Source organism: Cetorhinus maximus, chromosome 3 (genome assembly GCF_964194155.1).
Source record: "Cetorhinus maximus chromosome 3, sCetMax3.hap1.1, whole genome shotgun sequence".
Lineage (NCBI taxonomy): Eukaryota > Metazoa > Chordata > Chondrichthyes > Lamniformes > Cetorhinidae > Cetorhinus > Cetorhinus maximus.
The window spans coordinates 43,116,943-43,137,847 of NC_135881.1; the positions used below are offsets into that span (position 1 = coordinate 43,116,943).

The 20,905-nt window shown below is 43.5% G+C and overlaps 1 protein-coding gene across 2 annotated transcripts in view; it reads right to left on the minus strand.

The window, feature by feature from the left end:
* jcada (junctional cadherin 5 associated a) overlaps positions 1-14,462 on the minus strand; it is a 258,299-nt gene extending 243,837 nt beyond the window's left edge. For both annotated transcript variants that reach the window (XM_078537786.1, XM_078537793.1), the window contains exon 1: positions 14,308-14,462. The gene's annotated coding sequence lies outside the window, so the exon portion shown is untranslated. The remainder of the gene's footprint in view (positions 1-14,307) is intronic.
* Positions 14,463-20,905: the final 6,443 nt, after the last annotated feature.

The following is a 20,905-nucleotide window of genomic DNA, read 5'->3' on the forward strand; positions in this document are numbered from 1 at the left end:
CCATTGGGGAAGAAATTTGCGTTGAGTGGTAGCACAAAGTGGACCACCCATTACACATCCTGCCCATTACTCCATTCCTTTAACTTGAATAGCCGGTGTGAGATCACCATAGTATTCAAAACAAATTTCTTTGAGTTGGCCTTTACCCTTTGATACCAAATTGTCAAGTAGAATGCCCTTCTGAACTCATGCCCTTGAATGACTTCTATCTCATTCTTCTCTGCAAAAATATTTCAGTTTTAGTTAAAAAAAAATTCACATGAGGCAAATTTCATTCCAGTCAAGAAAGATATACAGCTTAAGAATTTCCTGTAGAAATTTGTAATGATCTCCCAACTAAAGGGCATGTTTCTATGACAACTTTAGTACAGCAAGTTTCACTCAACTAAAGTAATTATAAATCTGAAGTCAGGGCCTGAGTCCTGATCAAAGCAACATGAGATCCTCTGGAGGAGACAGTCTCACGCTCAGTGTAACTGCAGAGCTGTGTCAAATTGGGTTTAAATAATGCTCAGTGGCTCCTTGGACCACCTGTAACTTTTTAAACCTGCTGGGAATCAATGCAGGTGGCAATGTTTGTAGTCTGCACATTCTGTATCCTCTAGACTTTTAAATTTAACCTGTTGAAAGGGAGCTCTGCACCAGGAGTCCTAGCTGCCAGGCGTCGGACAGTGTAAGTGTGATATTGACTGGCTGGGACGCTGATTGCAATGAATGGTCTCAGAATTATAGCTGCTGTATGTATGTAATGGTCTAAAGTCTTGTGAATTCACACTGTGAATTCTCTTCCCAAGATAGCAGCGGAGGCTGGGTCATTGAATATATTTATGGTTGAGTTTGATAGATTTTTGATATGAAAGAGAGTCAAGGGTTATTGGGGGGCAAACCGGAAAGTGGAGTTGAGGCCAAAATCAGATCAGCTATGATCTTATTGAATGGCAGAGCAGACTCGATGGGCCAAATGACCTACTCCTGCTCCTAATTCTTGTGTCCTTGTGTTCATGTTTAACCTGCAATGCCTCTTGAAAAAATAATCTTTATTACTTCGGTGATTGGGGTAACAACATAACAAAGACTCAGCAGTAATTCACAATCACAAAAGGAAAGGCACTGTAAAAAATGTGATTTGCAACATTCGCACAGTTTAATACTAATACTAACATATGAATGTACTGATCATGCTTATCAGGCTTGTAGGCAGAAGCTAATGAGGCCAGAGTATACTGGTAGTATCGGGCGTTGCATTGAGGTTGGAGAATGGGTATCAGTACAGCTCCTTACCCTTCCTCCAGCCTCAGCCAAAGCTGATGAAATTGTAATATATCTAGGGACAGATTTTTGTGGAGTTGGCCCAACTCTGGAGGCCTCTAAGAATGGCGGGACACAGGTACAGAAGTCCTGCCCCAGGCCGGGCAGATTCCATTTTTTGCTGGCAGGTGGAAGGGAGCAAGATGTGAATCACACAGGTGGGAAACTCAGATTCAGCACAGCCATTTGAAATTAGTGCTGGTTTCAAAGAGACTCCATTTTCACTGTTCCAAGAGCCTGAAGCCGCAGTGCAGGAACCATGATTTTATGGAGAAGGCACCCCTTAAAGCCTTGTGAGGGGCTAATCAGGTCTGTTGAAGTGTCACGATCTGAAGTGTTTTGAATCCACAGCCCTTTAAAAAAAAACAGGCTGCACATTTCAGTTAGAGTAAAATAGTAAACACCTGCTGCTGGAATGCATTGATTGACAGGCCACCTGGTTTAGTTTAGAAAAAAACCATTAGTCATCTTTGGATGATATGTGTATATTTTTATATTTCTAAGTTTATGCAAATGTTCTGTGTAGGTAAGGATAAGCTGTGTCTATGTGTGTCTAGGGTTAATCAAAGGTGAGGTTGCTGAAGTCAGATTGTCTGTAGAATCTAAGGGATGAAAGACGAAAGGTGTTATCATCTAGCATCTTGTAATGAGCCCTTCTGGTGGGCATTAACTTACAAGGAAACAGAGTAGATCTGAACTTAACATTTCAGGATAAGTTTTGAAATTGATTTGTAGCTGTTGCATTTCAAAGGAATCTCAAAGGTAATAAAGAACATCTACATTTTACAGGAGATTTGTAAGTAAACAGGGGTAAGTGTTTTAAATTTTATTGACCTGAATAGAGGTAAAATAGGAACATGAAAAGTTTTGATACTTGGGAACCTGAGTTTTCAAAGAGGTATTTAAAGACAATGGGGAACAAAGATGAAAGGTGTGAAAAGGCATTTATGAAAATGAAGTTTTCAGCTGTAGTAGTTGCTGTGGGGGAAAGTCCTATTGAAGACCAACTCTGGTGTTTTTGAGTGTGCTGAAAAGCTATAAAAATCTTTTAATTGGAAAAAGCAACTGAGCTTTGGGCTAGGAGAATATTTGTCCTGAGAAACAATTTGTTTTAAATCTTCCTTTGGAAAACCCATATCAGCGTGGATTTGTTCTGAAAAGTCATGGATTGTACTTCTGTTTAAAGTGAAAGCAATATTTCCTGGATTTGATGGTTAAGAATCAATAAGGGCTATTGCCAAAAATATAGCGTAACTGTTTACCTTTGATTAAGCATTCTGGGGCTTATGTTGTAAGATTTTTTCTAACTGCATCTTTTATCTTGTGTGTTTACATTTTATTTGTTTTTTCCTTTTCTTTTAATAAACATTTTAATCCTTCAAATTTTGAAAGTCATCATTAGAGTTTTGTGCTTTTGTGTTTAGTTGCTTTCCCTCCTCATTTCTACGATACAGGAAAAAAATTATGAACAGCTGAGATAGATTTCTCAGCATTACCTTGGCTTGCTCAGCATTACTATCAGCTGCGGTCATAACAATCTGTTCCTGCCATTTCAAAGAACTTCATTATTGACATTTCCCAAGGGTTGTTACAACAGCTGATCTGAGCCCATTATGAATAATTGGCTGAGCTTCAAAAGCTCCAAGACCACTTATCTCAGCAGGGGGTGGGGTGAGGGGGGGCTGGGTTCACATTTTGGTTGACAGCTTTAAGAGGTTACTAAAGGATTAGCTGTCTTTGATGTGGTTAAAGTATGGAAATTTATTTGTTTTTACGACAGATGACTTCTTGAGTGGTTTAAATTTTTTGAATGCGTTTCATGAATGAAAGTTTTTTTTAGTATCAAGTGTGTTTGAGTGAGAGCTCTCTGAGGTTGTTGAAAGTTTAATATTTTCATCCCCACCTGGCACCTAAGGACACTGGCTGAGTGGGTGTGGAGGGAGCATGGGAGTATGGGGGAACATGGCAGAGGCATGGGGTATGAAGGGGTATGGAGGTGGAATGGGGGCATCAGGGGGTGGGTGGGAAGTGAGGGCTTGAGGCTTTAACAGCCTTTTATTCAACTGGGCCAAGATCTCAGAGACCCAAAGGGGCCTTCCAGCCATGCCACGTCGGGGCTTGCCAACCTCCTTGGCCATCTCTGAGCTGCCTCTGGACGTGGCGGGTCCAGCTCTATCCAACCCCTGACCCTGGAATGAAAATATGGTGGATGGGGACTCTTTTTAAGGATATGGGTGTGCTGACACGAACTTCCCACCACGATGGCGAAAATTCAGCCCCAAAGGTTATATGAAAAGTATTACAGGATATCCTAGTTGAAGGATGGCATAGTTCTTTTCTAAAAGCAGCCGTTATTTACACCTGCTCTATATTTACACTGAAGGTCCATGTTATCTATTGAAATTTGGACCAGTGTTGCTTGCCACTCGGAACTGATCAAATGTGATCTCTCTGGTCCGGTGTGTGGCTCGATTCCTGCCTATTTATTGGATGCTGATTGTTGTAAGGGTGGCCGAGTTGTGTTATTGGTAATATAGTTGAACTGCAGACACTTCTTAAGTGGAAACATTAAGTTAATTTACGACATATTCAGCAGCAACTACACATGTGCTTTCAACTCAACTCTATCTCTACACTGACTGCTAAGGTAGCTGGCGCTACTCTCTTATTGGTTACTACAGATTATGTGATCTTTCCTAACACATATTATTCTTAAAGGTACATTACACACTAAATAAAACCATAATTACTACAATAATACTCAGCTTGTTATCTGTGGTATGATATTTCATCAAATCATAAAAATGACATTAAAGGTTGTTCCACCCATTGTATGCGTGTTGAGGTATCTCTTCAGCCAGAATTACCAGGCTAGATTTTCCGATCAACGTTATTTTAGCTCTTATAACCTATTTGACTTTAAATGGTTTTATAGGGTGGCACTAAAATAAGACATCAAAGTTGGACACACTGTTCCAAAGGAGATCGGACCAGTTCTCTGCTGCTGTGTAACTGGTGTTTCACTTTCTTGCTTTTGAATTCTAGACTATTCATTTTGATTGCTTTATTGAGCTAATTTTAAGGATGCAGGTTCTTGGACGCTACATTCTATTCTTCACCTATGCCCTGCAGCACTTCCATATCTATATTCCCATCTGCCATTCTTATATCCATGGTTCACTACCTCACACTTGGTTAAACTACATCTGCCTTTATTCTGCTTACTGAAGTTTTTATACTATCTTCTTCACAATTCTTGTTGTCCAGAATTTGATCTTCCTGTCTATCAATTTCCTGTCACATTCTTCGCTATTCACTATATCATTCAACTCTTTTCTCCTCTTCATTAATTAAGGTATGAGCGTCTATCCTTTACTAAAAGAAAACATTTAGCATGCTATCACTTCTTGTTTTGCTGTTCCTTTTTCAGTAAGCTTCATTTGCATTGCTGATTACTCAGTAGCGAAACACAAAAGTATAATGTGATGTTCAAAATGTTAAAGCTGCATCATATTAATATTTAAATATGATGCTAATAAACTGAGAAGGGTGTTTACTCATTATTCTCATTCTTGCAGTGATGCAGTTAAGTTGCTGCTAAAAAGGTGCTAATTTAGGAACATAAGACAGAAGAGACCATCACATGGTCCAACTGGCCAAAATATGCTGTGCACTGCTGTATTCACTGAGCCCTTCAATTGCTTTCTCTACTGTGAGATTTTTTTTCTTAAAAATAAAAACACAGGGCACACTTGTCCCAGGTTTGTACTAAGTGCAGTAACGGGCGTGTAAAATGCCTGTTGCAATGGTGGCCTCTTGCGTCATATTGTCCCAAACCTGCTGTAATAATTATGCATTCCCGTAAACACGCCGTTTCCATGGTGGGCGGGCTCCAATTTGCCCACCATGCCATTGCCTTGCCACTTCATCACGCCAGGCGCCATGCTTAAAGTACAGCCGTGCGCACACCTCTCAGTGCTTCCAAGACTGCTGCAGATAAGGCATAGCCCCGAAAGGCAAGAAGACTGCAGCCTCCAGGTTTAGTGACCCACCCCTCGAGCAGTGTCCCGCCATCGAGGGGCTGAGCGGACGATCACAAACTGGTTTCACAACATCTTGAAACTGATTTTTGGCCTTCTTCATATTGTCCACTCACCCTGCCGATCACCGCTGACGCCAGCAGGCACAGACAATTTCGCCCACATAGTGAGATGAAGAATGATATTCATAAGCATCTTGTGGTTCAACTTTAAAGAAACATGTTTTATTTTCTATGTTGCGGACCTAAGGACTGGATTTAGCTGAGATCGGTGGGACCCCAACATTAGTCTCAACCCTGGGTCAGGAACTGACCTTGGCGGCACATCACTCGTGGTCTTCCTGGAGGAGGCCAATTGAGGATGGCACGCAGACCAGGGAATTGTGAGGCCCAGTCAGAGGGCCCACCGTGATATCCAGCTGGCAGCCTCACTGGGAACGGCGGGCGCTGCTGAGGGAGGCAGGCAGGACCCCACAAGGGCATCTCAAAATGCTGGGTTGTAAAGCTTTAAAAATCCCTCATAGCTACAGCTGTCGCTGTCATTATTGGCCTGTAGCTGTGGCTGTGGCTAGCACATCCAGCAAGTCTGTGCTGGGGTGATGGGGAGGAGGTGTCGAAAGCCCCTCCTAGCCTATTGCTGGGAAGCTTCTCCTGAGTCAGTTCTGAGCTTTGGGCTCTGGCCTCAGCAGGGGCGGGGCTAGGGCCCAATTGCGAAGATCCTGCTGGAAGCTGCATCTTTCCCCCCTGTTGGCCAAATAATGGGTCTATCGGCTACAAGTCGCTGCTGGGCAGTTATTCTCTACCTCACTCACCCTGCCTTGGGCAAGATCGCTTAGAGGCAGGACTGCATCAGGCAGCTAATCCAATGCACTATTTTTCAATTTGGCTCCCAGTCTCACCTCCTACTCCGCCTGAATGGGGAAATTCAGCCCAAACATTCCCTCAGCAACTGAAAGCTCACATCCCACTGTGCTGCAGCCACTTGAACCTGGCTGCTAGCCCACTATCTTAATGGCAGACTGATGAGAAATAGATACTGCAAACGGGAAATATGATCCTGGAAGACAACAGTGACTAAAATCACTGAAGGGAATTAATAAGTACTATTATCATCAAAGCACAACTCTACAGGGATCAATGCCTAAATGTTTCAAAGTGATTTATACATTTTGTTAAAAGGTTGTTTGAAAGAGTGTAATGTGCTTCAATAACCTTATTTAGCTTAAGGCAGGTCACAATCTGTTTTGGGAGACAGGCGGGGTGGGAGATTGGTGGAGGGGGTGGTGGGCAGTAGGGGGAAAGCAGTAGTCTGTTGGGGGTGCACCTTGGTACTAATACTGGAATGTGGCTGCCAGTACTGACACTGCTGATGTCATTGGAGTCAGCCGGAGGCCCTTTAATTATAATGCTCCTCGCAGATCTCTGTGTTGTTAGGATACCCACCTGCCCCACAGGCCAGGAAAATTGCCCAAGTAATCAAACCATTTTAATAAATCCTCAGGTCTGGACCCTGAAGGCAGATTCCACAACTGCCACTCCTGAGGCTGAAATGCCTCATTCTGTAGTATAAGGGTCTGGCACACACAGGGTTAATGTGGGACTGAGTACGGTACCACCCATGCAGTGATGTAAGAAGGTAAATAATCCAGACCTAGGGTCCATGTGGTGTTGAGCAGAGATGTGTAAAGACCTAAAAATGGAGATAGCACCTTGCCTGTACCTTTTACTGTGTAAAAGCAAAATACTGCGGACGCTGGAAATCTGAAATGAAAATAGAAAATGATGGAAAAATTCAGCAGGTCTGGCAGCAGCTATGGAGAGAGAAACAGAGTTAACGACTTAAGCTTCCTTCTACAACTTCCAACCTCATAGTCTCCCAACCCCGCACAGCCTGCTTCTACCTCCTTCCCAAAATCCAGAAACAGGACTGTCCTGGTAGACTCATCATGTCAGCCTGTTCCTGTCCCACAGAACTCACTTCTTCCTATCTTGACTCCATTCTCTCTCCCCTTGCCCAGTCTCTTCCCACCTATATTTGCGACCCCTCTGATGTCCTATGGCATATCAGCAACTTCCAGTTTCCTGGCCCTAACCGCCTCCTCTTCACAATGGATGTTCAATCCCCGCTTTGAAGAAGAGTCATACGGACTCAAAACATTAATTCTGTTCCTCCCTTTACTGTATATATGTACATAGTTCCAAATAGTTAATTAAGTCTTGCTGTTTACCTACTGAAGTCTATGAAAGCTTCTTTAAGAGACACCATTCTGTAACCAGTACCCTCCCAACACATTCTTAAGATCATAGTGGCCATTTGGCATTTTGTAAGCCAGAGATGTGGAAAAACCCAGCACTGGCTGTCTCTGCCCCTTGCCTAACCTCAATCTCCTGTGAAGAGCTAGTCTGGGCTCTGTTCTCAGCAAGGCCAAATGGTAACTTTGGAATTTCTGCAGGAATGCATCAGAAAGGCTTGGTGCATTTTTTTGGCCTGGTGGGTCCTTCTCTTCCCTTTTCTTCTGAAACCACAACTCATGCTAGCTTTGCTTCCATAAATGCTGCTAACATATCAATGCCTCACCAAAATAGGCTAACTAAATAGAAAGTTATCAATAGTAAGGATTATCATTGGCAAGACTTGTTATTACGAGGCCATGCCCCTTTAAATTTGAAAATATGATTTTTTGACTTTCAACTGATTGGAAATTTTGCAGTTAGAACTGAGACAGAGCAAACTGCTTAAAAATGCAAGGCCACATTCCGAGGTGAAGGTGAGTAACCAACAAATCACCCCCAGGGGAGTGTGAAGAGAGAGACATTTCCTTTAACACAGACGCTCACTGAAATGTCTAAGGTAGAAACATTAAAAATGCAAAGTACTGGATATTGAAACAATGGCTGCCACAGACAGACACACCCCCAAAACCTCTTGGAAATATACAATGGGTGATGTATTTCAAGACAAGGCTGCCCAGCCATTACAGAGAGATTGAAAATGACACAGGCGGTGTCAAGAAAGTCTTCAGCAGAGGAAGCAAGGCTGAGGGCTGTTCTCTCTCCCGCTTCTCTCTTTTGGAATAACAGAGTTGCCCAGTTCAAGGAGCCAACTCTACCAGCGAACCGACATCTCTTAATAATTGCAACATCTTTTCATCCAACCGCATCCCAGAAACCAGCTAACCTAAATCAGCTATGGAGTTTATAAGCAGTGCCTCAAGGACAATCAAAGGACACTTAACCATATATTCTTTTACCTCTTTTTATTGAACTCTGACTCCCCCTATTTCTGATACCTATATGTGTGTGTGTGTGTGTGGGCCTGAATGATTGCATGAGGGTCGAAAGCTTGATGTCGCATTTTTACTATTTTTCTCAGGTTTAGTGGTTCATAAATTTGCTCTTTCTTTGACTCATGAAAACCTTGTTTCATTGGCTCCTTATTGTTCACAGCTTAAATAGTTAAATACATTCTGATTTGGAAAAGGCATATCCTTGTGAAAAAAGAAACTTAAGTCTTTGCTGTGACCAACCGAGGAGGTTAAAAATAGGGGAGCCAGTTCACCCCTTCTCACCCGGCCATCACACTTGGATACTGTCTTTTCAGTGACACAGCTCAGGACAGTGTGAGAAATGATGTGAACAATCATCAGGCATACGTGCTGGATTTGTAAGTAGTAGATCTCAGTGTTAGGAGTCAATATCCATTAAGATTCAAGTTAACCTGAGACTGCTCAACATATATCCCTCATGCTCACATTCTGAAACTGTTTTGATTAGATAGGGTGTCTCCATGATAAACGCAGAATGTGGAACTCTGAGCAGGGAACCTTCAGACATCGATCTTGGAGAGGGGGCACTGCACAGCAGTGGGGGAATGGGGGCTCTGGCCTTTACCAACACGTTCCTGCTGTAGCATTATCCAAAAGCGAGCATGACACACATGAAACATATTATTAATGTAAATCAGTCAGTTTTAAACCAGGAAGATATAAGACTGTGGAATGTTTCCTGAAATTAACAGCATTTATGTGAATAATCCTACATTACAACAGAACCATTCAAAAATTCTTCAGCAGTTTTAAAATGCTTCGGGACATCCTGAGGTCATGAAAGGTGATATATAAATGAAGTTCTTTTTTTCTTTTCTATTAAAAGGCATGTTTCTCTTTCCAGTATGGTTTCTGCTGTCACGTCTGAACTGATGGTGAACGGCCTTTGTCACGACAGGATTACAAATTCCTCATTCACTTCCACTCACTTTAATAAACTTGATATCTTGAACAGCAGAAGTTGGGATTTGTATGCTATTAAGTGACATTTTACAACACTGTTCAAAAAAACAACAGCTGCCACCTGCTGGATTTTGTTCATTGAAAACATGTAGTAATGAGACACAATTAGACATTATTTCATTTGTCAGCTAGTCTTATGGGTTACAGTCAAACATGTCCAGGTCAGCTGCCTTGAAAGTTTCCAGCACTCCCTCCTCTCGCTCCAACTCCCAATCTCTGACTCATTTAAAATTCATTACCAATGTTCCAAAATAATTTTACATGCGTGCGCAAGTTAAAAAACGATCGAGTCATTCTGCATTCTTAGAAGTAGATTAGATGTCTTTTTAAAAATTTTAAAAATTAAAAAAAAAATTTACATTACATTTTTTTCAAAGCTCTATTAAAGAGCTGCCAAAGTGTCCAGATCCAGGGTGTTACACAGAGAATGTAAAACACTGAAATGACAAAAACTAAGCCAGGCAAAATCCAAAGGAGGAGAAATTGTTCCAGACTAGTCCTAGCACCTCTCCAGGCTTGGGAATGGTTCCACAAGTATCTGGTGTCACCAGAACCTTCCCCAAGGATATAAGAACATAAGAAATAGGAGCAGGAGTATGCTTTCTCCACCCCCCACCCCCCTCGAGCCTGCTGTGCCATTCAACAGGACCATGGCTGTTCTGATTGTACCAGGCCTGCGCCTCATGAAGAGGTCATCCTTCAAAAGCAAGCTAGAGGATTGGCAGGTTTGCTTTTTAATTTGTTCTTGGGTGAAGTGACACTGGCAAGGCCACATTTATTGTCCATCCCTAACTGCCCTGATAGGGTGATAGTGGACCTTCTTGTTGAAATGTTGCAGTTTTTGTGGTGATGGTCCTCTCACACAGAGGAATTCCCACAATCTTGACAATAAAGTCAAGCAAAGTCTTGTTCTCACCCAATGTCCTCAGGCATGTAAAGGGTCACTGGACAGCAACCCGGAGTGAGAACCCTGGCTGATATATTTCTCCCTTTTAGAGGAAGTAATGGACAGTGCATTCACTTCCTAAGCCATCAGTGGAATTAAGTAAATCATGGTAAGAGGATCTGAGCTGGTGGTATTGATGAAGTAGTCACCTTCATAACTACTTGGATGGTAAATTTGCCACACTGTGATCACACAGAAAATGTTCGGGGGATCACAAATATTTACTACAGAAGGGAGAGATAGTTTGTGTGTGTCTTACTTACTCCCTAAAGCTACTAGCAGAGGCCTGGGAGCAGGATGCCTCCCTGCTCGCTAACTGAGGACTGGTGTATAAACAAGGGAACCTTGCCAGAACTTCAAACCGGACTTTCTGGCAGCACACAGTCTCCAGTCAGGCATGAAAATGATTCGGGCCACTCATGAGCTACATCCAGCAGGAGGTGGGATTGCTCACACCTCCTTGTCCATTATACACTCTACTTCAAGAACGCCCCTGTAAATGCTCAATTCAAACTAGCCTTCTGAATAATAAATATAAAGATGGTGTGAAGAACTATATTGTGACAAATTGAACACAGTACAAGCTGGACTTGTAAGACCTTGGTCAGGCCTCATGGACGTTTTGGAAAGGGTGCGGAGGAGAGCCTCCACCCTAATCCCCAGTTTGAATCATCTTAGTTGTCAAGGTCGGCTAAAAGAAACAGTGCTGCACACTTTACGGAGGCCTAGGGAGATGATCCGATTAAGGTTTATTGGATGATGAAGGAATTAAGTTGTATTCCATAATAAAAACAGAAAATGTTGGAAAAGCTCAGCAGGGCTGATAGCGTCTGTGGAGAGAGAAACAGAGTTAACGTTTCGAGTCAGCATGACTCTTCTTCAGAGCTAAAGAGAAGTAGAAATGTGATGGAATGTAAAGTGCTTGGTGGGGGCAGTGTGGAGCAGGTAAAGCAGGATAGAAGGTCAGTGATTGGTGGGGGCTAAGGAGAGATTGACAAAGATGTCATAGGCACAAGACAAAGGGAGTGCTAATGATAGCGGTGAAGGTAAGAACGGTGCTGATAGTGGCATAAAGGTAAGAAAGCAGAATGTGTTAATAGCAGAACAAGGATCAGCACTCTGTGAAAGGACAACATAGAACAAGTGACAGATGGCCCTTTGGGGGGTGTGTGTGGGGGAATGGACGGTGGTAGGGGAAAAAGGATAAAAAAAAAGGGTATAAAAAGGGATAAAACAATGAATGAATGAAAATTAAAATAGTAAATAAAAAATAAAAATAAAATTGAAAAAAAGGGATTAAAAAACGCAGACTGGGTAAACGCTTTGCGGAACACATTCTGTCTGTCCATAAGCATGACCCAGATCTTCCTGTCGCTTGCCATTTCAACACACCACCCTGCTCTCATGCCCACATGTCCGTCCTTGCCCTCTGCAATGTTCCAGTGAAGCCCAACGCAGGCTTGAGGAACAGCACCTCATCTTTCGGTTAGGCACTTTACAGCCTTCCAGACTTAACACTGAGTTCAACAACTTCAGACCATGAACTCTCTCCTCTATCTTCAGCCCCTTTTTAATCACATTTTTTTCAAATGTATTTTTATTTCTTATTTACTTATTTTCATTCATTTATCGTTTTATCTCCTTTATATCCTCTTTTTAAAAACCCCTTTTTTTAATCCTTTCTCCGCTACCACCACTCCTTCCCTCCACATCCCGCCCCTCCCCAAAAAGGACATCTGCCACTTGTTCTATGTTGTTTGTTCACAGAGTGCTGACCCTTGTTCTGCTATTATAACATTCTGCTTTCTTACCTTTATGCCACTATTGGCACCTTCCTTAGTCTTCACCACTGCCCTTAACGCTCCTTTTGTCTTGTGCCCATGACATCTTTGTCACTCTCTCCTTAGCCCCCACCTATCGCTGACCTTCTATCCTGCTTTACCTGCTCCACACCCACCCCCCCTCCAACAGTACAAATTCCATCACGTTTTTACTTCTCTTTAGCTCTGAAGAAGAGTCATGCTGGCTTGAAACTTTAACTCTGTCTCTCTCTCCTCAGATGCTGTCAGACCTGCTGAGTTTTTCCAGCATTTTCTGTTTATATTTCATATTTCCAACATCCGTAGTATTTTGCTTTTATCTTAGATTGAATTTCAGTTGTTAGGTTGTTCTAAATAAATAGGCTAGGTAAGGTCCAATTTTAAATTGAACAAGGCCAGACCTAGGTCTGATGTCAGGGAGCGGTTCTTTTCTAGGAATATCATGGCCAGATTGATCACCTGGGGTATGGGGTGTGGTCAGAGAGAAATTTCCTAGATTTTTTTTCCCCGAATTTGGCATGGGTTTTTAACCTGTTTTTTCACCTCTGCCATAAAATCACATGGTCTGGGTGGAGTGCAGAGCATATATATTGTGACACACAAAGTATTACAATTGTGTGGGCCAGGCTGGATTGATGCGAGGGTCTTTTCCTGTTCGCTATTGTGTGTGTGTGTGTTCACATAAACCTCAGGCTTACAATTCTATTTTCTTAGAAGTAAACCCTGTTACAATCAATTGAACAGACAATGCACACATTTGATTCCCTGGCTGCTTACATAGGTCGAATTTGAATCATCCTACTGCAGTGAAGGCCCTAGGCTAATCTTGCATGCACCAGTGGCAGCTTTATCTTTAAATGCAAGGCCAAATCTTCTCAAATGCTAAATGGCTTTTCTAAAAAGCATTGACAATCGTTGCTAGCACCCTTACCAAGTATACTATAGAAGGAGGAGGTTCCTAAGTCCAAACCTTGCTCTATGCTGAACTATCTGATCTCAATTTTAATGGCTGAAGAGGTGGTTGAGGTGTGGGGTGGAGAAATCAGTCAAGTTTCTTATCCCTTGGTTTCAGTGACCTCGGCTAGAAAATGGTTGCCTGGTAAGGATAAGCCGAGTTCACTTTAGATACTTTCAGGACTAGATACGCTGTCCAGGCTAACAACATACAGAATGGTCCTTTGGGAAAAGTATCAACACATTTTGATAGGGTATGTTGTAACTTCACTTAGAAATATCACCCACAAACACAATGCAGTTGAATAAAGCAGCTCAAGTGTGAAAGTGTTTGCTGGAAGTAAATGGTCCAATAGCATTAACATGCTACTAATTTATTTCTAAAATGAAATTAGGGCTGAATATATATGCAAAGTGATCATAAATAATTTTGTAGTGCATTTTAAATGTTAAACATATTTTACGGCGACTCCATTAAACAAAGAGATCGGCACTTGCCCCTACTAATAAATGAATAAATGAATCAATACTATAAAGACATTTCCTCTATGTATTTAGGAAAGAAAGTGAGACGATTATTTCCCTCCACTTCTATCTATAGGGATTGCAGCTTTAGCCCTTGTCAACAGCTTTTCTCAAACTGGACCAAAAACCAGGGAAAACACATGAATTACATGGTAAGGTCTCAAACCACTAAAACACTCTAAATGTTACAATTCTGACTATTCAAGGTCACCTGATTTAGTGAGCTTTCTGCTCCTTCATAACACAATATAACGTACAATAAATTCTGGTTGATACGAGTCATGTTGCTGTTCCTCAGTATTCTCAGCTGGGAGGCTGTGAGGAAACAGAAATCCCTCTTAAAAGTTATGAAGTCACTTTGAAAACAACAGACCATGTTTGGATTTGTTGCCTAATTTAGGAAACACCACATAAAGATAAACTTACCTGAGGTAGGAGAGTTGCTCTTCACTCTGCCATTGCGACTGCTGTTACTCATTGAAGTGCCCCAACTGAATAAAAACACAGTCTGGAAAAATACACTGCTACTCTCTTCTCCAAAGTGCACTCCCCCTTTTCCTGCAGCTGCTTCCTAAACAAAACTCAGCTATTGTTCTGTTATCTGCACCACAAACATGCCCTTCTCTAAAGATCCCTGGGTGCAAATGTCTGTATCAGCCTTACAGTAACACACTACTGCAATAGTTGTCACATGCTGAGCATAATCTTCCTTGTCATGCTCAACATTGGCTAAAACAGAAACAAATTCTTCAAATTGGCTTGTGATAGAAGTCAGTTTAGGAAGAACATTGATTTCATACTGTATTTTGTGCTGATCAATGCAACTATGTGTTTTAAAGGCTATTGGATCATAATTGTTGCATGAAGCAATTGCGCGACAGATGTAACGATTAAGGATGATTGTTGAACAGAATTCATAACTCACATTAATAAAATTAGTTGGGCCTTGTTAAGTTCATTTATAACTATTTCCATTCTCCAAGCCTATGCCTGCTTAGGGAGTTGGCAAGATGGCTCCATTGCAGGTCTGTGAGTGAAGACAGGACAAGCAGATTGATGGAGACGCAGTGTGGGAAGGCTGCCACTGGGTCCTTGGAGGCAACCCTGGAGGTCATACTGCGGCTGTGAGAGGCAACAGAGAATCAAATCAGGCATAACTTGAAGTAGCTGAGGAGGTCAATCATAGGAGTGTGATCTCTTGGACATGGCTATAGCACCAATAGAGGTTCAATTACTTCATCAAGGCAGGAAAAGTGAGTGACTTTCCACTTTCAGGTGTCATTTGCAACATTCTGACTTACCCAGTATTCTCTAGCACAACAGGCTTCAGACTAACAGTCCTGCAGCTCCACTCATTCCTTCCTCTAGAGGCACCTCCTCACATCCCCATCTGAACAGCCAACACTCACCCTCATCTTATTGACATCTCACACCAATCCCTCACAGTCACCCTCCACAAGTGTTGTCATTCCATCCTGTCCACGTAACCCATTTCTCATACTCATAACTCTCTGCTTTCTCTCCTTGTCACAGAACTCCAGGGCGAGGCAGAGAACAGGAAGTGGGCCTCACTGAAGTTCAGCAAAGTGTTTTCCAGATCTTGGCCGGCAGGGAAGTACAGGTACACCGTGAGGTACAGGTACACCGTGAGAAGGAAGGTGGAGAAAGGGGACAAGGAACTGTAGATTCTGATTAAAGTGCTCCCACTTCTCACCCCTTGTACTCCCCCTTACTCAGAGCCCTGCTCCCCTAAAGCCACGGGGCTAGCACCACAGAGAAGTAATGGGAAAGGAAGAGAATGACCGTTTAGTTCCACAAGGGGAATCACTTTGGTGTTAATAGTGATGCCACTGTTTAATGTTTGTAAAAATGTTAATGAAGCGTAGCTTTAGTTCAAGTCTCCTTTGTCCATTCATCTCCAAGAATTGTAATAGCCTGCACAACATGGTGCTGCAGAGAGAAATGGAGCTGCAGGATGAGGAAGGTGATGATAGATCTGCATCCTCAGAGGACGATCAAGAGCAGGAGAAGCAGGATGAGAAGCAGCTTGATGTGGCCAGGTTCCCTGCAGCTGCTCACCTCACTGCCAGGGACGGCAAAGGAGTCATACAGGCATGATTCAGATAACCTGAGTGTGCAAAACCATATGGCACAACAATGGTGAGCCCACTGCAACCCCACCCCCCAACCCCCAACACAAATCATTCCCACCGGAGTAGAAGACAATAGAAGAGTGTGAATGTGATGGAGGGATTATTAACTGTGGGAATGATTTGTGTTGGGGGTTGGGGGGTGGGGTTGCAGTGGGCTCACCATTGTTGTGCCATATGGTTTTGCACACTCAGGTTATCTGAATCATGCCTGTATGACTCCTTTGCCGTCCCTGGCAGTGAGGTGAGCAGCTGCAGGGAACCTGGCCACATCAAGCTGCTTCTCATCCTGCTTCTCCTGCTCTTGATCGTCCTCTGAGGATGCAGATCTATCATCACCTTCCTCATCCTGCAGCTCCATTTCTCTCTGCAGCACCATGTTGTGCAGGCTATTACAATTCTCAAAAGCCTTGTTGGTGCATGCTGAAGGGAGCTCCCAGGTCTGTCCAGGCACCTGAATCATATCTTCAGCAACCCAATGGTTTGCTCATTGATCATTTTTGAGCTCATGAGGCTATTGTTGTACCTCTCCCCTGCATCAGTACTAATGTGTCTCATAGGCCCTCAGAATCAATCCAAGTCACCACTTGCTCATGCTGTGTAGAGGCGTGAAAACCTCTGGGAGACGTGACTGCTGCAGGATGTAAGAATCATTGCAGCTTCCAGGATATCTTACATAGAAATGCACAAAAACCCTCTGGAGGTTGCAAACCAGGAGAACATTTATGGAGTGGAATCCTTTCTGATTGATGGAAATGGCTGGTGGACATGGGAGCAGCTTGATTGCCAAACCTGAGGGCTCTCTCGTCCTGACTGGCTTCAGGAGTTGCAAAGTGGACGTAATTGGCAGTCCAGGCAAACAGCATTGGTCAGCTGGGCAAAGCACTTTTGCACAGCAGATTGTGAAATCTAGAAAATCTCTGGAGGCGAAGAAATTCAGGGTTGAGGTGACTTTGATAGCCACTGACAATGTGTACCCACTTGGCCCACTTGGAAACTCTTTCGAGTTATCAACAGTCACAGATTGCAACTCTTTCGAGTACAATCACAGTTCTTGGTTTCCGGGAGTGGGACGTGAGCCCACAACCCTCTGATTCAAAGGCGAGGGTGCTATGAACTAAGCCACAGCTGACACCTCTTGGCCCACTTGGAAGGTGGCCTTCCTCGAGAAGGCTGCAAATGTCAGTAACGACCTGCGGCGAATGTCTGAGCCTCCTGATGCACTGTTGCTTTATCATGTCCTGAAGGCTGAGCCACTGTCTGTGTACCATGTGTTGGACATATCCTTCGAGCTGAAGCTCTATGTTCATCCTTCGGTCTTGTGAAGTGGCAGGTGGTTGAGAAGAAGTCAGCCGCTGCTGTTGGTGCTGCTTCTGAATCTCCTGCTGCTGTTGGTGTTGTTCCTGAATCTCCTGCTGCTGCTGGAGTTGTTCCTGAATCTCCTGCTGCTGTTGGTGTTGTTCCTGAATCTCCTGCTGCTGCTGGAGTTGTTCCTGAATCTCCTGCTGCTGTTGGTGTTGTTCCTGAATCTCCTGCTGCTGTTGGCTTTGCTCCTCTTGTTCCTCCTCAGAGGTACAAGGTCAAGGTGTTCCCATACCACAGTGAAGGCTGACAGCAGGGAAGCGCAGATTAAAATGAGAGAAGTCCAAAGTAGTAGTTATAACCTCCAAAATGTTAGAAATCACTTGTCAGACAGTGAAAGCACACCTTCAAAACAAGTCCTGTCAGCAAGTCTTTCACCTGTACAAGGAAGCAGCTGTCCTGTTTCAGGATTTAAAGACTTTCCAGCCTGTTAATTCCACAGCCCAGTCAAATCCCACTGGGCTCTTGCTTTGTGGACACTGACAAGTTTCAGAAAGATTGGGAAAGTTGTGTTCTGGCTGTTAAAGCCAGAATGCTGGGTTAAATGTGCATTCAATTGCCTTTTTACATATTTAATTCACAGGTATGCCATCCCCATGAGGGCTTCCTACACATCTTCAAAATGGTGGTGATTAAATGTGAGTGGAATCACGTTGGGTTTCTGACACGGTGGTGTTTTTTTGATGTTTTAGCCACGAACATAGCCTAGCACAGGATCCTGGCACCACCTGAGCATAAAGAAGAAAAGTTTCCACTTTTATTGCAAATGTTCTTAATTTTCTCTGCCTCCCCACAACCCACCCCTCCCCCCTCCCCCCACTCGCCCCCTGCGGGTCATCATTTCCAAACTGCTGACTGGATATACATACATAGACATTACAGTGACCAGCTGGTTCCTGCATAATCCATGCAGTATATGATGAACCATTGTGCTCCACAGACTATTTCATCATCAGCGCCTATCCATATAACCTTCAATCCTCTTCTTAGACACATAATTATGGAGTTATTTTAGGGAGTCAGTTGACATGTTTTTACTGGAACTCCACATATCCAATCTACTGTGGGAAAAGTCTTTTTAATCTCCAGTCCAGCTTGAAGTTGGCTAATTTTGAATTTACGCCTTTTCATGATGCTTTCAGAGTCTATATTAAACAATTTAGTTACTCAGCATTTTAGACGTCTCGAATATATTACTATTAATTTTCTCCTCTGATTAAAACAAGGCTGGCTCTATGATTCTCTCCTTAAAAAAATAAATCCATCCTAGTTATCTTTCTTGCCTATGTTTAAATTATCTTCAACACATTAATATCCTTTTGAAGATAGAGTAGGTAAAATGTAACCTAATATTCTACATAAAGACTCATTAGTGAATTATGTACGGCTAAAGTAACCCATTTTGATGAAACTCAGATTAAAAATTAAAATCTCCCTTTGTCACATGCGAACAAGGAGCAGGAGTAGGCCATTCAGCCCCTTGAGCCTGCTCTGCCATTTAAACAGTCATGGCTGATCTGATAGTCACCTGAAATCTGCATCCCACCTGCTCCCAAAAGGCATCAAACCCACAACCTTGGCATTATTAGTACCATGCTCTAACCATCTGAGCTAACCAGCCAGCATTCAGCTAGCAATGCAACTTGTTCAACCACACTAACGTACTTAGGTTTAGGGTAGAATAGTCCTAGGTTTGCACAAAATGTGGAAGTGGGCGGGAGAAAAGTTGTTTTACCCGTCGGCCGCAATGGCTGGTTTTCATGCCCTATCATCCCATTCCCGCCTCATTAATTATGTAGCCACATGAAACACTCCCTCTCTCTGGTGGGCGGCCTCTGATTTGCCCGCCATGCCATTACCTTGCTGCTTCCTCACCCAGGGCACCATATTTAAGCTCCAGCCGCGTGCACACTCTTCAACACTTGCAGCCCAGGACTGCTCCGGTGAAGACATGGCCCCAAAAGCCAAGAAGAGTGCAGCTCCGATTCAGTGACGCATCCCTGGGATGCTTTCTGGGCGCCGTGGAGGCCCGCCACAATGTCCTCTAACCCCGCTCTGGCCGCAAGTCTCACCACTCCTGTTTGGGAGGCAGTGGCAGAGGTGGTCAGTGCTGCACAACAGGTCAGCCATCCAGTGCAGAAAACGGATGAATGATTTCATCCATGCTGCCAAGATAAGACAACCATCTTATCACTCTAAACTCACAAACTCACAAGGCCATCACACATTCACTGGCATCTCACTCATTGCCAGCTCAAGGGACATCTCTCACACACACCCTCACATCTCCATCTGGCCTCATCTCTGGAGACTGCCTCCTCAGCCCTCACCATCTTGAGGTCACTTGCACAGGTCAACATGTGCCCCCACACACACACTGGGATAATCCCCCCTCCTCACCCCTTCTCCAGTATAGCCCTCATCCTGCAGCCTCTTCCATTGCCTGTGGTCACTTCTCCCCCTTCACCAAGCATGCCCTAGCCCTGCAGCTGTTGACAAGCCAGCCCTGCCTTACGGCTGGTCTAGTAGGTAAAGATCAGCCCATCAGCACCCCTAAAAGTGATGTGGTGCTGCCTGCGAAGCATGGTGCTGGTGACCACAAGTACTGCCTGAAGCAAGGTAGGCAAACAAACCTTGAAGTCCCAAGTGAAATGGAGCTCACCGTGTGCCACTTCGCTTATGTACAGTTGTGAAGTGGACAGATGCAGCAGATGATCTCAAACTGGTTTCACTATGGTGTGAAACCAACTTTTGGCCTTCTCGCCACATTGTACCCTTCTGCCCGCCATGATGCCTGACACCAGCGGGGCCGGAAAATTCCAACCTTAGTTCCTCTGGTCCTGTGAAGGATATTGGGCACGAGTCTCCACTGCTAGCCCCGGCCTAATGCAATTTCTTTCACTCTAGCCCAGGTGGTGTCCCTCACTTGAAAGTCTTCATTAAATGCACTTTGTCAGGTCTTCTTTGGCCGGCCCCATCTTCTTTTTCCATCTGATGGTGTCCGTTCTGCTGCCACTCTGGCGGGGCATATGTCTGGAAGGTGAAATTGGTGTCCTGCCAGTCTCACTCATCTCTCTGTCATGTTGTCCCACAGGCGCTTCGGAACTGTTCTCTGAAGCACTTCTCGGCTGGTGATGTTGTCTCTTCATCTGATGCCCAGGACCTTACATAGGCAACGCTAGTGAAAGACATCCAACTTACATGACACCTTTGTTATTCTCTTCCATGTCTCACTGGCATAGATTGCAGCTGGTACTATTATGGACATGTATTTACATTGTCATATCATTCAATTTTTACTGTTGCACTTGATGATTGAGTAAGTCCTGCCCGTGGCTGGAAGCAGACTGCAAGGCTAGAAACATTTTTATAGCGTTAGACTAATTAGATATCAGGATGTTCATTTTTCAGAAAAATGGGCTAATTGTCAATTTTTTGATGACATTAAACAATCCAACAGAATCGATGTTCTTCAAACATCCAATTTGTAACAAATCAGAAAAAAAGTCAGC